This window comes from Biomphalaria glabrata, chromosome 14, assembly GCF_947242115.1.
Source record: "Biomphalaria glabrata chromosome 14, xgBioGlab47.1, whole genome shotgun sequence".
Lineage (NCBI taxonomy): Eukaryota > Metazoa > Mollusca > Gastropoda > Planorbidae > Biomphalaria > Biomphalaria glabrata.
The window spans coordinates 15747940-15766278 of record NC_074724.1 but is presented as its reverse complement, the minus strand read 5'-3'; positions in this window follow the sequence as shown (position 1 = coordinate 15766278).

The window sequence follows — 18339 nt, the reverse complement described above, 5'->3', positions numbered from 1 at the left end:
ACGAGCTCTAAACGGGACGAACAGATGTACAGACATTTCACACAAAACTAATAGCGTCTTTTCCCCTTTCGGGGGCCGCTAAAAAACAAATAAAAACAACAAAAGTTGTATCAATAAGGTTTGAATCAGTCATGTAATTAAATTTTTAATAAATCTAGATAAACAACAATTTTTTTTTATGAAACTAAAAAATGGGGTTAACGACTTATAGTCATGGCACAAGCCTTCTCTAGCTTCTCGTGTTAACACCACAACATCTCTGCTAGTGGAGAGCTAATGAACGTGGACGATTGTATACTTATCAATGGTTTTTGTAGTCTCCTCCTAGTTTTCATGTTGTGTTCACTAACACTCAGATGACGACCTATAAAGGGGAGTCAAGTATAGTTTCTTTCCTTTGTTTAAGATACCAGAAAATTATTACTTACCAATAGTTAATTAACTAATTGGTAGTTGTTTTTTTAAAATTGATACTTGTGTTGTCAGGTAAAAGAAAATTGTTGTACGAAATTTATCCGACATTGGGTGTGGGAGAAATAACGTGCACAACCTTTTACCAGACAGACAGACAAAGTTGATGCAAGCTTTGCAAAAATCAAACAAAGCATTGTAGGTTATTAAAATTATTTTTTTAAATCAAATAACATCATATAACTAAAATTTAATTATTTACCTTGTCTAGGCTTATGTTAGAATTAGCATCCGCTGTTTGGGACCTCTCAAACATTAAGAGACTAGAACAGGCAGAAAATAAAGCTGTGAGACAGCAGACGAATAGGATTAACACGTCTAGGGGAAATCATTCAAGTTAGTGACTCTTCAGGGTAGAACAGGATAAAGTAACCATATATATATATATATATATATATATATATATATATATATATATATATATATATATATATATATAATATATATATATATATATAATTCTCTTCTTCCCTCAATAGGTCAAACAAGAAGTAAAAGAAAAGATCACTCTCTTATTTCTGCGGATAGTCCACGAGACAACTAGAGTAGTATTCACACTACGGATGACTGGCTGCGCGCTTGACTGTCGTTTAAATTTATCAAACCCTGCCCGATCCCACCCCCCTTTGTCTAGCGAGAGGTTATATATATATATATATATATATATATATATATATATATATATATATATATATATATATATATATATATATATATATATATATATATATATATATATATATATATATATATATATATATATATATATATATTGTTATGACTTTGCCATGCGCACCACCATCCAGGCTAGTGCAGAGATGCGCACTTCTAGTAACCAAACTAGAACAGGATGTTGACATGAAGGGACTAACGATTTCCGCCCAAGTGGAGAGCCAATATGGAGATGCTGTGCTCAAGGCAGATGCCCTTTGTGTTTGTCATGTCTCTATGTAAATAAACGTCTATGTCCTCGTTGAGTTGCCTCACTTAAGTTATTACAATTGGTGTCAGAAGTGGGATTATAGGCGACTCAACGAGAGGAGGTAGGCTTTGATTACAATGACATATTTGAAGATATTACATCAGCTCTCAATTAAAGAGCTACGACAAGAGCTTCGAGACCTGTCGGTAGCAGGGAAACGCTCACGGCTCGTCTGCGGCAAGCTCTGATCGATGAAGAGGAAGATCCGGAGACCTATCAATTTGAAATTGAGCCTGGGATTGTTGATGTAATGGGCAAGATCCAGGACTTTGTGGATGCATTTGATGAACAACTGAACATGATTGGGAACAATATGGGAAACATGAGCAGGAACATAATGTTGAACAAAGTTGATAAAAGTGTATTACAAGTAGAAGGCCAAATAGACCAAAGTGATAAAATTGTGTCGCAAGCAAAAGGAGGAATAAACTCGTTAGGGAAGGAGCAGTTGCCTGGTCAGGACTGTGGCTGCAAAAACAGTGGTGATGGAGGCGCTGGGGATTGGAGCGCTGTCTGTGACTGTGTTGTGGGCAAGTCTGGCGGGGATGACTTTCAGGGCGAGAAACGTGACAACGATTGCTGCGACGATCGCAATGGGATATACAGAATTGAAAGAAAAGAAACAAATGAAGAAACTAGAGAAGTCTGTTATGAGCCTGAAACTTTTGTTCCTGGTATACCTGCAACGGGCCGGACAGATCAAGACAACGTTGGGTCTGCGTCCAAGCTTGCTGCTGTGGACCTTAAAGACCTCTGTTTATCTGTCAGTACCTTTCATAAGAACTCAAGCCATGAAAGCCTCAAGACCGTTTCTGATTCCTTGCCTTTGATGTCGTCGAGTGAAATTGCGAATACGGGCCCCAACAATGGCCGAGACAGAAACAACGAATTTGACTTTGGCAGCGGCATAAGAGAGAACTCGATGCTTGGCAACTGCATCCAGGCGATTGACTTGAACTGTAAATGCGCGTCCTGCGGGGACAGTGCCCATGCCAAGAAACCCAGCTACAAGATCTGAACTTGACAGAAATGTGTACTTCTGCCCACTTCAGAGAGAGTGACTTGAACGGTTGTGAATTCCAGCGAAACCTGATGTAGGTGTGGAAGAACATTACAAGGGTGCTTCATGGGCATACTTTACAGATGAGGCTGAGAAATACTATGTGCCTGAAACCATGGCTACCAGTAGGCCTACAACTGTGTCACGAGACATCCATGGAAAAGGTCCGCTGACTCAGCGTCTTGGAACAACAACCCTGGAATCTACAAAGATCGCCACAACCTCCATTTGTGTTACGTGGCTGGCAACCATGACCTCCACTAACTCTCCCTGTGTCATCTGGCTGGCATCAGCGACTATCGTAATGAGGTCGAAGTAGCGACCACGATATCGCCTCAAGCGTAGACTGGCCAACTGGAAGAAGAGGAAGCGACGACCACGGGAAACTGTGCAGATGGCTTTGTGGGCAACAGACACCCTAACGTCTGTGGTTCCCACCGGTCGACCTCCACCTGAACTGTCAAACCTCCACTACATTGTTTCTTTTTGGGACGAAAAGTGCTAAGACGGGGGCAATGTTATGACTTTTCCATGCGCACCACCATCCAGGCTAGTGCAGAGATGCGCACTTCTAGTAACCAAACTAGAACAGGATGTTGACATGAAGGGACTAACGATTTCCGCCCAAGTGGAGAGCCAATACAATATGTAAATAGCAGGGCCGGACTTAATCATTGAGGGGGTGTATGCGAAACCGATTTCGCGACCCAAGTTTGGGTAGGGAAGCGGATAATAAGTGAAATTTAAGAGTTTGTATTAGAAAATAAATTCGTCTATGCATTTCATTCATTCTTTACTACGTACAGAATTACTTTACGAGCCTTGCTTGTAGCAAAGTCATGGAGTATATCATAATAATTCTGTTTGAGGCGCGAGAAGCTTTTTTCACCAGATTACACAACTACGGCTGATGCATAATGCCGCGCGTAAGATTGACGTTTTCCATATTGAATGACACCCAAAATGATAGTTTTTATCTATATATTTCCGTATATTTTAAGGACTTTTTTGGTATATTTTGCGATTTCGGGAGATTTCGAGGAGCTCCTAGTAAATCGACAAGAAGGCGCGAGTAATCTGTTTTAAGTTTTAAAATGGTTTAATTTAATACTTTATACACCTTGAATTATAGCGGGTCCTATGAAAGTGCGGGGCACACTGCGGTCGCATAGGTTGCAGTGGCCTAAGGCGGTCCTGCAAAATAGCGGCTCATGCTACGCCGCCGGTCGACAAGTTATACATAAAACACATTAAATCTTTAAATACAAAAACAAAAACCTAATAAATACCCAGAAAGACACTTAAGATATAGGTAAATATTTTGTTCTTTATGCTAGGACGAATTTGTATGAATGTTCCTTTTTTCCCTTAGTGCTATTATATAATGGAGTGGGTTGCCTGAATCAGCCGGGAAAATCAACGACTTGGCTGGTTTCAAGTCATTGAATGACAGACATGATTAGATTGACCTAGGGACACTTGCTTGGAGCGCCTTGAAAGAAAACAAAACCGGTACGTATAGTGATGCAATGGCTTCCTTCACACGGCGAAATAAGAGGCAACGAGAGGGCCGACAGTTCGTGGAGCTAGGAACGCTTCTAGACCCACCAGAGGAGCCGCAAACATACGATGGTGCAAAACCGAGGATTTGTAAATGGATCAAGTCCAAATGGTACAACAGCTGGGACCCTTGTAGCATGGGACGGGAAGTCTGCAAAGTTCTCAAACGCCCGAACAGAAAAGATGAATGGTGGCAGCTAGACAGAAAGGAGCAAGCAATCTTTCACACGTGACACAGTCAGATAGGAACCGAGAGAATCCCGATCCCAGAGGTCGACACTGCCACATGGAGGACGAGACAGTAGACCACATCTTCTATGATTGCAGGGGGCTCAGAAATACAATCAATGTTACGACTTGTCTTAAAACAGATAGAACTGGTGCATGCGGGGTGGGGGGGGGGGGGAGGTCTCTCTCTGTACGGAGACAAAGCAAACCCTACAAAACACTGTCAGTTAAGAACCATGAACGTGAAATAGCACAGACATGAAGATAAAACACAAAGTGAAACGTTCTGGCTATTACAATGTCAAACATTCCCATTAAAAATATGTTGGCGTCAGAGTAGACACAATAACGAAGCAGTAAATGTGATCTCTAATGACACTAGCGGATCCAGAACTTTGGAGTGGGGGGGGCGATTTTTTTCCAAACCCTAACGCTAACGCCCAGTAAACCCTAACCCTATACATAAACGTGCGTACAGCACACACACACACACACACACATATATATATACATATATATAAGAATAAATAAGCAGTATTTCTCAGTATTTTCATGCATTCTTCACTGCAGAAACGCCTGCTTCTGACATCTACAGCTCTTTATCAATCAGTGGAGTTCGGGGCAAAGCCCCGACGCCAAAAGCGTTTTCTTGCATTTTTCACTGCAGAAACGCCTGCTCGTGACAACTACAGCTTACTATTCATCAGTGAGTTTCGGGGCGTAGCCCCGACGCATAAAGCGTTTTCATGCATTCTTCACTGAAGAAACGCATTCTCCTGACATCTACAGCTCATTATTAGTCAGTGGAGTTCGGGGCGAAGCTCCGACGCCAAAAAGCGTTTTCTTGCATTTTTCACTTCAGAAACTCCTGCTCCTGACATCTACAGCTCACTATTCATCAGTGAGTTTCGTGCGTAGCCCCGACGCATAAAGCGTTTTCATGCATTCTTCACTGAAGAAACGCATTCTCCTGACATCTACAGCTCATTATTAATCAGTGGAGTTCGGGGCGAAGCCCCGACGCCAAACAGCGTTTTCTTGCATTTTTCACTTCAGAAACGCCTGCTTCTGACAACTACAGCTCATAATTCATTAGTGATTTTCGGGGCGAAGCCCCGACGCTAAAAGCGTTTTCTTGCATTCTTCGCTGAAGAAACGCATTCTCCTTACCTAAAGCTCATTATTCATCCTATTAAAAAAGGACCTTTTGAATAATATTGTACTTGAAAAATATTCTAATTTGAATGTATACGCCCTTAATACATTGAAAATAAAACCGATTTGTTCCTTGAAAAGATCAGATACCCCACATATTTAGATTAAGGCTTTGAGGATCGCCGCCGAAAAAAAAAATTCGATAAATAATATTCAATAAAATTCAAGCATAAATTGTGAGTTATAGTCCTAAATTTAACTAGAAAAATATTAGATTGAGTAGAGGTTGGAAAAAGGCTACTCATCTCAATCGTGACTCTTGTACTGAAAATTTTTGTTTGAATTCTAACTTTTCCAAAGCAAAGTCTTTCTTAAAATAATTATGATAAATTCATGTGAAATTACATAAACTCTGTCTGGAAATGGGAAGGGCGGTAGAATGAAAACGATTTATCCTCGATCCTTTTTATAATTTCTGCTAATGATTGCATTTGGCATTAAAGAATAAGGGTGGGGCCACTCGATACGAGAATTTAATTTATAGCATATATAAATTATATTAGTGGCTGATTTTTTTTTTACATTTTGTAATTTCTTAACTATAATACAAAAAGAAAAATTATTGCTTTGTCCGATAAGGGAAAGGAGATGGCATGTATCGCCCCTTCCACCTTTTTCCTTTTATATTTACTAATCATAAAATTTGAGATTAGAGTTTGGTGGGACATAATAGACTAATGGTTTCACATATCAATTATATAAAAATTCAACTATTTTTGTTCACAAACTATGATTCCTCCATAAAAATATGACCGCCCCCCCCCACTCAGAGGGCTACAGCGGGGAGGGCAGTACATGCAATCGCCCCCCCCCCCCTTACCCCACCGAATCGGCCAAGATACCTGAAGGAGAGCACATTAATATCAAATTATATATCAATGCAACTAATCTTGCTCACAAACTATGATTTCTCCATAAAAGGGAACCGCCCCCCCCCCCAACCACTCAAAGGGTTTAGGTGGGAAGGGCAGTAGAGGTTTCCCCCCCCCCCCTACACACCAATCGGACAACAGGGGAACGACATAATATAAAGATCAGTTAAAATATCAATAACAAGTTTTAATCATATAGATATTTAATTGATTCTTTTGGCAAGCTGTGATTTCTACAAATAAATTGGACCGCCCCCCCCACTCAAAAGTTTATGGTTGGGGGGGGGGGCGGATTGATGTCCATTGCCCCCTCCCGACCCCACCTAATCGGCCAACATACTAGAGGGGGGGGGCGAAATAATCTAAAAATAGTTTGAAATATAAATAATTAGTATATATTATTAACATAAGTAATAAATTCGTATACAAATTGTGTGACTTCTATACTAAAATTCGTCCGCCCCCAGGGGGTCGGCCGAGTGGGGGGGGGGGGCGATCGCCCCTACCGCCCCCCCCCCTGGATCCGCCAGTGACTAATGATCTGATGTTAAACACAGAGAATGGTTGCTTCAGTAGCGGACTGTCAGTATGACAATCAGAGCTGCTTGTTGTAGTTGAGAAATGTTTAGCTTTTCTAATGTTTCGTGGTTTAGCCTAGTCCTATGAGCACTATTTGTCACTCTACACTGCAGTACGTCTGGAAGAAAAGAAACAACAATGCAATCGAAGGAATGTTTAAAAACCATTCTCTTTTCAAATTTAAAAGGTAACGCAGTCATACAATATCAACGATAAGTATTTTTAAAGTACATTTTTCGTGAAAAATGAGTCCCAACTGTCTTAAAGTCTGTTACTAAATCTTATAATTAAAGGTCAACTCGACTTTTCTGGAACGAGACTGAATTCACCCAAATTGTCTGTCTGTTCACTATCTGACTGTTTTATTAGCACATGGTTTGTTGAAGAGGGGGGACATCCTGGTGTTACCCGCTTTCATAATATTAGATTTCTACCTGCTCAAGGCGGACCCTGGAAACGCTGTAAACGTCTCTAGTCGAGCTAGTAAGACTCTTAAAGACCAAGAAGTCCAATTCAACGAGTGGGTGTCGGTCAAGTGTCTATGCAGTCAAGAGAACTGAACATGACAGTACCCAAAAGTGCGCTCAATAAGCGTAGTGGAATTTCGAAAGTACGTTTTCATAGTATTAAGCGGCCCGGCTGATGGCGGACTTTCGGACTCTGAGAATAACTGTTCCTGGGAATATCTCTAAGTACCTCTAGGTATGTGAGAAGGTTTGATGAGCGTATAAAGCAGCGGTTCTCAACCTTTTTAGCTCCGCGACCCCCTAATACAAATTTTCACTTGGCGGCGACCCCCAACCATAAAGTTTCGTTCATAAGTCTATGTAAATGTGATTTAGGTAATGTTATGAAATCGTTATCAGAAAGTAGATCACTGATGTTAATTCCATTGTAAGAGACCGAACATAGCAAGAGCTTTATATAGTGTACAATAAATGTATGCTTCAATTACATTTATGTATTTAGTTTCATTGATTGATTGCTCGAAGATCGTTTCATAATTTGTGTGGTAATAATGTACTCTAAGTAATTTTTCATTGACTTCATTAGTAGTAATGTAAATACATACCAAGCATGGAACAATAATTTGCTTGTTACACCACGTTAAAAACGAAAAAGGCGAACCACAGGATGAGGATCCCTGGTATCAAGTGTTTCAACAAGCTTTTCACAGACATTTGAGTAAAAGCCTATTATAGCGTGTATGCTTAGCATAATTACAAACTTTATGAGTAAAGAAAGTTGCAATCTGTTGCAATGTTACTCTGTACATCTGGCTCGGAACTTAATATATATATATATAAAAACAAACACACAAAGCAAGAATATGTGTGTGTGTGTGTGTGTAATTCCTACTAAAGGGAGGCTAACATTTATAACATAGTTCAAAATAATTTAAAGTGTGTTTTGTCCCTTGGACAAAATTTCATCGTTCAAAAAAAAATTCAATTAAATATTCTCTTTTTAAATCATTTTAAATTAAAAAGTAAATGTATCTATATATAAAAACTAGCGTACACACCGGCTACGCCCGTTGATTTGTTCCCAGGACTTATATTTTATTAACGCCGGATCATCCCTTCATTCGAACGATCGCACGAACATACCTTTTAGCGCGTGAATTATTATGCCAGCCAGTTGTCTCCCCAACTCTCTTTCTGCCCGAAGACCCCCCCCCCCCCCCAATGAATGTCCCATTCCACTTTCACGTACTTTAGTTTTGCATGCTACATTTATTTGTGTCTCGTGTCCAACAGATAAAAGAAAATATCAATCAGGTGTCAGTAGTGGAGCTTGTGTCTCAGATGAAGGTAGCGAACCTGAGCTACTTGCCAGTAGCACTTGCAAAACTCAAAATAATCTGGACAGAAAAAAACATAGATCTCGACACTAAAATCAGACTAATGCGCCCCTGGTCACGCATGCGAATCTTTAGAAATACGAAAGTTATGTGATATTTATTTTTTATGCTTTATGATCCGACAGTAACGATTGGCAGGTCACGTATCCCGTATTGGGGACTAACTTATGGGTGAGCTGAAAGGTGTTTGAAGTAAAAAGGGGCCCCCCGGAAACGCTACATGGACCGTATTAGGCGCCAACGTGCTTTAATTGACATAGAATGGAGCTTCTTGCTGCAGTCGACTTCAGAACGAGAAAGCTGAAGATCCCTTACAAAGCCCGCAGGATACACATATGAGACTAAAAGAAAATCCACTGACGAGGACAGACACAGACTGCGAAAAAAAATTCAAAGTCGACCATCGAAGAACAATGGTTATGTCTGTTCTAAAAATTGCAAAATAACTAGGTCGCAGCTGGTCTCAGGGGAAATAACCCTGGAGCACGGTCTCCCCGCAGTGCTCCTTCCCGTCATGCGTCCTTTTCACGGTCTTCATAAATGACCTACCGGCTCTGCTAAAATGCTACACTCAGCTATATGCTGACGATATTGTCTTTTGGAAATCCGGAAAGAGCGCAATCGCTATACAAAAAATGTCAAAGAAGGAAAGAAGAGGAAACCGAGTCTCATATTCTTTAGGAATGCCCCAGACTTGCTGATCTCTGTCTCGGCAGGTCTGGGAAAACAAAAATTCTCGACCTGTATGCACTACGCAAAACAGCATGGTTTCTGCCCAGGGCTTATGCAAGAGAGGATTTGAGCCATAAGCCTTCACTCAAATGGAGATTGATGATACTGGTGTTGAATGGGGTATCTTACGGTATTTTCTTTTATTCCGAAAAAAATAAGTGTAAACATACAAAAACTTTGATAATCGGGAATCAAAGAGAGCCTTTATTTTGAATGGCGGTAATCATGGGGGATGGTGAAAAAAAGTGAAAATCCACTGGCTGCATTGAACTAGATAGACAAAGGTAAATGGGTTTGATTAGTTAGCCTGGGAAGTATTAGTGTTTTTGGTTGAGTCCAGTTTTATTAACAACGTTTTGCAATCAATTACATGAAAAATTCAGAGACTGTCAGAGTTCGGAAAGTAAGAACCAAATTCTTGAGGTAATATGGTAAATATATGAGATGGCGGAAAACCTATACAAACAACAAAAGGTTTTCAGGCTGTATCCGGTGTACAAACTAAAGAATGCTTGTTAAAAGGTCAATTGTTGATCGTGGCAAAGTTCAATAGCAATGCGCTTTTGTGCTCGATGAGGTGAGGTAATGAAGAATGAGATAGATTACACAGATTACATAGATTACATAGATTACATAGATTACATAGATTACACAGATTACATAGATTACATAGATTACATAGATTACACAGATAGAGCAACATTTCTGAATGAAAGAAATGACATTGTTGGACTATTCGTCAGGCTTGCTACTTATTGTCGTTTAGTTTTTGGCTAGCTATCACTGCTGTAAGAGTTAAAGCCTTCTCTGGTTAGTTCTTCTCTAGATCCAAAGACTATTGATCTCTCTACATTGGCAATTAAACGTTATTCCTAATAATTAGAATATTGTTTGTTGATTCGTCAATCTATGCACAAGTTCGTATGGTAGGACGACACTCGCCTGTTCTTGAAAGTAGACCAACTTAAACCATTTTAGTCATCTTTCACACACACACACACACATGCCAACAACTGTTATTTAACATACTTTTTTCTTACGGTGAAAATCTTTCTTTGTTTCAAAGTTTTAATAAATAGTCCCGCAAATTCTCAAATATTAATCCTTTACTAGTTCTTGTTATTTTTTTTAATATTTTATTTTACAAATTATATATAATCAGTAACCTAAATATGATATATGTTTTTTTAAAGTGTGTGTTTGGAATGTTTTAATAGATTTTTTTAAATGTATGTTTTAGGAATGTTTTAAAGGCGTTCATTTCTAGTAAGTTCTTTTTATTCAACATATTATCTTATCTTATCTTATAAAATACAGACGCTACTTCAAAAAAGCACATGATTTCGTCCTACGTGTCATGCATCTAGTCATGCATCTAAAAAAAATAAAATAATTTTTAGTAGTATTATTATATGTAGTGTGTAATTAAATACTCAGTATTGTCTTGGAAACAAATGCTCCTTCTTCCCTAGTGCTATTAGAGCATGGAATGGGTTGCCTAAGCCAGCAGAATCGGCCAAATTTAAGTCATTGGTTAATATATAAAAGAAGTTTTTTAAAGTGATGCTAAACTGTATGCCTTAAGATCTATGGACCTGTGCAATTGACAAATTATAAATATCGCTTAGGGCGGAACTATTTCTACATGTCATACAAGTAATTCTAAGTCCTAGTGTCCTAGTCTAATCCCTAGTGCTATTAGAGCATGGAATGGGCTGCCTGAGCTAGCCAGAAAAACCAGTGACTTGGCAGAATTTAAGTCATTGGTTAATATGCATGACTGAATGCATGACGCGTAGGACGTAATCATCTTCTTTTTTGAAGTAACGTCCGCATTATATAAGATGAGATAAGATAAGTGCCTAGATAGTTTTGAGCGGTTATTTATTTAGATTCTTCTTTGTGGGAAGTAATTTATTACATGAATCCTATTTTTATTTGTACGTTTCATTTAAAGAATAACATGTTTTACTATAAATATGCTGTTCTGCCTATTCATACTTGAAAGTTGTCAGCTCATTGTTTACATTTTCAAAGTTAACTTCTGGTTTCGTTTATTATGAAAAAAAGAGAGAAAAAGAATGAACAAAGAAAATGTTCCTGTGCTGATAATAAAAGCAAAACAATTGCTACATTGCCTATCAATCTATCAGTAATTTATACACGGATTACACCACATCTCAATTTTTGAAACTTCTCCATAACAAGAGTAGAAAGACAGTCTACTACACAATGGTGAATTTTAAAACTTCCTATTTCTTATTTCCTTCCATCGTCGCAGCTCTTTTTAACATTGAATAGTAAAATATGGAATCTACTTTTTTTTTGTGTTTTACTCTAAAGGAAGTAGTGTAACAGTGTTTTGGGTAGAAAGAACGACAACTCCTGTACATGTTTTCTCAGCATGGAGCAGTATTACACAGACACAACTGAATGACGTAGTAGCGGGTAGCAGACGGCAAGCAAGGCGTGTGTGTTTTGTTCGTGTCTAGAAACAAGCGAATGCAAAACACTTTGATCTCTGGGAGCGACTTAGTGCCCAAGGACTACGTGACCCTCTGGCGTGACCTTTGTCTGGAAGGATAGGATCAAAGATATATGATATATGTGTAATAAAGATCTAGTTGATATTTACAAAGCACTGGCTGGTGTACAGTCGAAGTTAGGGGAAATAAAGAAAACGGTAAATCTTATTCAGTTCAAGCCTATTAGAAAAAATAACTCTATTTGACGGTGAAGTAGTGTTTTGTCTGACATCTATTTATCAAATCTCTCTCTCTGTCTTTCTATCTCTCTCTCTCTCTATCTTATCTATCTATCTATCTATCTATCTATCTATCTATCTATCTATCTATCGCTATCTATCTATCTATCTATCTATCAAACTGGAGCAGGAGGAAATTGCAGATACACTCAAAATTGGAGAGGCTTCGGAAGTAGAATGGAAAATTTAATAACCAACGGTCCTTAGTTTGCAGCACACAGTCCTACACCCTGGCAGACCCTACGACGCCGCTGATCCTTTAGATTGTTATGGCACGACTAGGGATTGGTTATTAGTTTCGGAAATAGAGGAAGTTTTGAACTAGAGAGACATTGACGTGACTAGTAATAACAAGACAAGTTGGTTTTAGGGGGAGATAGCCGATGTGAACAGACTCATTTCGGGATGGCTTGGAGACATGAAGCTTGTGATGAACGTAGAGAGCTGACATTCGACTGTTCCCTTCGTTACTATTAAACTTCTTGTTCAGTATCAGCTTCGACTAACTTCTATTGATTGTTCAGCCTTTCGCCGGTGTTATTGGATTACGTTGAGTGTTACCGCGGAAGTGCCTAACAGGATACACCAACTGCGTAGAGAAGAAGAGGCATTGCTGTCTAGGCGACATCGTTCTGTCCAATCATTCATATAATTTCTGAGATAATATATAGTCGCTCAGCTACTACAGTACACCATAAAAGCTATAGAAGGTTCATTTTTAGAGCATAAAAAAGATGAAACAAATCGTACTGATAAATGTGTTAGTCAATACGTTTTCTAATCTATTAAAATTTTCGATAAAAGTAGTGCAATAATCAATGTTTATGAATGTAATGCAATACGTTACTAAATCTATATTTTCACTTGAAACTACGATTGGGTTGGGTGGTGTTTTTTTGGGTGTTTTTTAACTCTATCTTTCCGAAGAAAGTGTGTATACTAACAGAAGAGCTAATGGCCTATCTGTTCTGCTAGCACCAGAGTTTTCGAGGCTGACTTGGCTTGGTAATTATAAAAAAAAATATAACGCGATGTCAACTATATGATAATTACAATATTTAAGTACCGTAAATTCATTAAAAAATAAATAAACTCATGTATATCACATTATCAATACGTATAAAATGGCAGCACTAGATTCACTATTTTTAATGAGAGAAAATTGTGGATTACCAACAGCCAAATTATGTACAATCAGTAGCATAGCCACCATCATTCGCCCCCGGGGGGGGGGGGGCTTTACCACTTTGGGGGTACATTTCCAAATTTTCCCCCTCAGTCCACCCACACTAACAACGTCCCTGTGTACAGTCCTGACAATAACCATGCGCCCTTCAACTCAACAACACCGCCTAACTGCAATTAAAGGACCAAGCGAGCGGACCACTTGACCATCGAGTTTCCTCCTCCCTCCCCCCCCCCCAAAAAAAAAGGGCATCTGATAGTGATTAGAACTGTGCCTAACTTCGTTATATTTTCTATCACTTTAAAGATAGTGTACTTTATGCCCCCATTTGATGTACAATATGTAGACATCTTTATTCTTTTAGAATTCAGCTTCTCCTTTGTATTTAATGTGGGTCAAAGGGTAGCCGAACTCATAAAAATGCTAGGTTATCTGGAAGAGGGTTGAACACAGGAAACTTACGCACTATATGAAGGCACAATCGTTTATCACATAAAAACTAATGAAAACATTAGTTTACCTGAGAAGAGACATGAATAAAACAATATTTCAAATGCAAATAGAGTAAAAGTTAAGTTCCCCTTCAGACATCTATAGGGCGGATGATGTAAAGGTCATTAGTTTCGGTGGCCTACGGTTAAAGAGGGTGCAATGTAGCCAGCACAACGACCATCAGCCTTTACTCTTTTCACTAACTACCCTGCTCCAATTAGAGCTGGGTGGGCTCAGGGTGACCTTAGGATCCCGAAATGAAAAATTTTAGTCTTCACCAGGACCCAGACACCGCCACCCCCACCCCACCCAAACCACCACCTGACAGGGTGGGGACAAGTTACTTCAACAGAATGCTGAGTCTTCGAGCCTGTACTGAGTTTAGGCACTAATCAAGTCTTTGGAACAACAATACTTGTGCACGTTCATTGATATCTACCGTTACTTCGATGTAGAAAAATTATAAACAAAAGTAAGTTACAATTGTCGATGTAGTCTACTTACTTAATTCCCAATATATTTTTTAGATTCTCTTTGTACTTTAAACGTAAATACAACCTATGGGGGAGGGGGTTGAAGGGGCAGATACTCTATTTATTTTGGCTTCAGTTGTCGAGGAACTCAAAGGCCAGCACAACGACAAGCTGCCTTTATTTCCTCAACAAATGTCAAGTATCCAACGAGAAGTTGCATTTATTTCCCAAAAAATGTATCCAATGTCAAGCTGCCTTTATTTCCCCAACACATGTCAAGTACCCAACGACAAGATGCCTTTATTTCCCCAACACATGTCAAGTACCCAACGACAAGATGCCTTTATTTCCCCAACAAATGTCAAGTACCCAACGACAAGATGCCTTTATTTCCCCAACACATGTCAAGTACCCAACGACAAGCTGCCTTTATTTCCCCAACAAATGTCAAGGATCCAACGAGAGTTGCATTTATTTCCCCAACAAATGTCAAGTACCCAACGACAAGCTGCCTTTATTTCCCCAACAAATGTCAAGTACCCAACGACAAGATGCCTTTATTTCCCCAACACATGTCAAGTACCCAACGACAAGCTGCCTTTATTTCCCCAACAAATGTCAAGGATCCAACGAGAGTTGCATTTATTTCCCCAACAAATGTCAAGTACCCAACGACAAGCTGCCTTTATTTCCCCAACAAATGTCAAGTACCCAACGACAAGCTGCCTTTATTTCCCCAACAAATGTCAAGGATCCAACGAGAGTTGCATTTATTTCCCAAAAAATGTATCCAATGTCAAGCTGCATTTATTTGCCCAACAAATGTCAAATATCCAATGTCAAGCTGCCTTTATTTCCCCAACAAATGTCAAATATTCAATGTCTAGCTGCCTTTATTTCGCCAACAAATGTCAAGTATTCATTAGAGTTGGATGGACTAAAAATACTTAAGTTTAAAATTTTCACTTGATTCCAACTCAAGCCCTCCCTGGTCAAGATGTAAGCGTTTTACCACTTGGCCTTTAACAAAGTAAATGATTTTCTGAGCATTAAATTTTTTTTTTAAATCTTCAAAATGAGTTTTCTGAGTTTCATGACATCTTAATAATTTACTTCGATGTTTTGTGGGGTGAAACATTATCTATGTGTTTTAGGATCTTGAGACATCATGTCATCTAATTATGATAAAATGATTGATTATTTCTTTGACTATTGTTTTTTTTTCCTCATTTCTAAGAATAATAATATTGCTAAAAGTGTCAAAGGGAAAGAAACATAGAACTCTGGATAGATAATGGTTGGACTAAAAGAGAAACAAAGTTAGTCATTTGTTTCTTTGGCCAACGGTTAACGAGCAGGGTGCCTTGTGGTCAGCACAACGTGCTACCGCCTTTACTTCTAGCAAGTAAAGCCAAGTGCCCATTAGAGTTGGGTCGACTTAGGGGCACACAAAGAATTCCGAAGTTCAAAATCCCAGTCTTCACCGAGATTCAAACCAAGGAGCCCAAGATTGGAAGCGTTTGACCACTCAGCCACAGCACCCCAAATTTTTCTAGAATGCTCTGGTGCAATCTGTTTAGTGGTCACGTGGGGAAGGGGGAGTAGGAACTATTAGGGAGAAGGCAGCCCTTAAGGCGCTCAGAAAACAGAGTTCTTGCTAGGTAGCCAAGCGGTTTAATCCACTCAGCCATAGATGCCACAGATGTGAAGAGTCAATACAGAAACGTGTCAAGCAGTAAGAGCTGATGTCAGAGATGACGTCACTGTTGGCTGGCCCCAGGTATTATGTAACGCCAAGTAAAACTAAGCTGAAATTAGAGCGTGACTTCTGCAACGAACGAGAGGTTGAAGTGAAGCGAGAGTGAAAGAAAAGTGGAAGCAGTGGCTAGAATAGAAACACAGACATTACTGCACTTTTTGTTCACCAGAAAATATGCAAAATATCCAGAAGTCTGTGTGAAGTTACTCAATGAATTTCTCTGTGGGTTCTGTCTGTTCTATTCATAGGAAAACAAAAATGTGTCATTGTAGTCATAACAAATTTCCTCTAGGGATCAATAAAGTTGTCTTAATCTTAGTTAAAATCTTAGTTTTCGTTTAGGTCTTAGTCTTCTTCTTAGTTTTAGTCTCCGTCCTAGTTTTTAGTCTGAGTCTTAGTCACTAGGGGATCCAGAACTTTGGAGTGGGGGGAGGTGATTTTTTTTCCAAACCCTAACGCCCAATTAACAATAACCTTATATATAAACATGAGTACAGCATATATATGTATATATGAGAAATAAAATAGCAGTGTTTCTAAACTTTCTGCGATAGCTTGGGGGTCTGGGGGAGCGCTGTAAGCCTCCTCAGTGAGGGTCGGGGCGAAGCTCCGACGGCAAAATCGTTTTCTTGCATTCTTCACTGCAGAAACGCATTCTCCTGACATCTACAGCTCATTATTCATCCTATTAAAAATGACCTTTTCAATAATGTTTTATTTAAAAAAAATATTCTGATATGAATTAGACAGGCCCTTACTACATTGCAAATAAAACGATTTGAAAATACCCAACATATTTAGACTAAGGCTTCAAAAAATAATATTTAAAACAAAAAGGGGCATTTGTAAGTGATACATTTGGTTCATTAGGCATGTTTGTAACTTTGTTTTGTTACAGAACTATAATTCAAAGCTCTAACAAAAATTTCGGAAGATGGAGGAGAAATTAAGTAGACCAATTAGATTCTACTCTAAATTTGTTTGCATTCTTAGGATTGCAGCATAGATTATGAGCTATAGTCACAAATTTATTTAACTAGAAAAATAGCAGATTGAGTAAAGCTTGGAAAAAGGCGACTAGGAAAAGAATTTTTGGGTTCAGAACTCATCTCAATCGTTACTCTTATTCTGAAAAATTTCATATGAATTCTAAATTTTCCAATGCAAAGTCTTGCTTTAAAAAATTATGATAAATTCATGTGAAATTACATAAACTTTGTCGCCATATTTGACTATTCTGCTTTAAAACGTCATGCTTTCGTCTGGAAAGGGGAGGGGCGGTAGAGTGAAAACGATTAATCCTCGCTCCTTTTTATAATTTCTGCTAATGATTGCATTTGGCATTAAAGAATAGGGGTGGGGCGACTCGATATAAGAATTTATTTTATAGCATATATAAATTATATTTGTGATAGATTTTTCTTTTAATTTTGTAATTTCTATAATTTAAAAAGTATTGGTTTGTCGGATGGGCGGAAGGCGATTGCATGTATCGCCCCTCCCACCTGGTACAACCCTTTTTCATTTTACATTTACTAATGATAAAATTTGAGATTAAAGTGTGGTGCGACATAATAAATGGATTCACATATCAATACATAGCTTATATAATATAGATATTCAACTAATTTTGTTCACAAACTATGATTTTCCATAAAAATAGGACCGCCCCCCCCCCCAATCAGAGGGCTAGAGATGCAAGCGCCTTTTCCCCCCTCCCCCCGAATCGGTAAAAATATCAGAAGGGTAGCGACATAATATAAAAATTATATTTTCATTCAACTAATTTTGTTCACAAACTAGGACCGCCCGTCTTACTCAAAGGGTTTAGGTGGGAGGGGCAGTAAAGGTATTCGCCCCCTACCCAATTGGCCAACAGGGGAACGACATAATATAAAGATCGGTTTAAATATCAATAACACGTTTTATTCCTATAGATATTTAATGCTTCTGTTAGCAAGCTGTGATTTCTACAAATTAATTGGACCGTCCCCCCCACTCGAAAGTTTGTAGGGGGGATTGATGCCATCGCCCCTTCCCGAACCCATCAAATCGGCCAACATACTAGAAGGGGGGGAGGCGAAATAATCTAAAAATAGGTT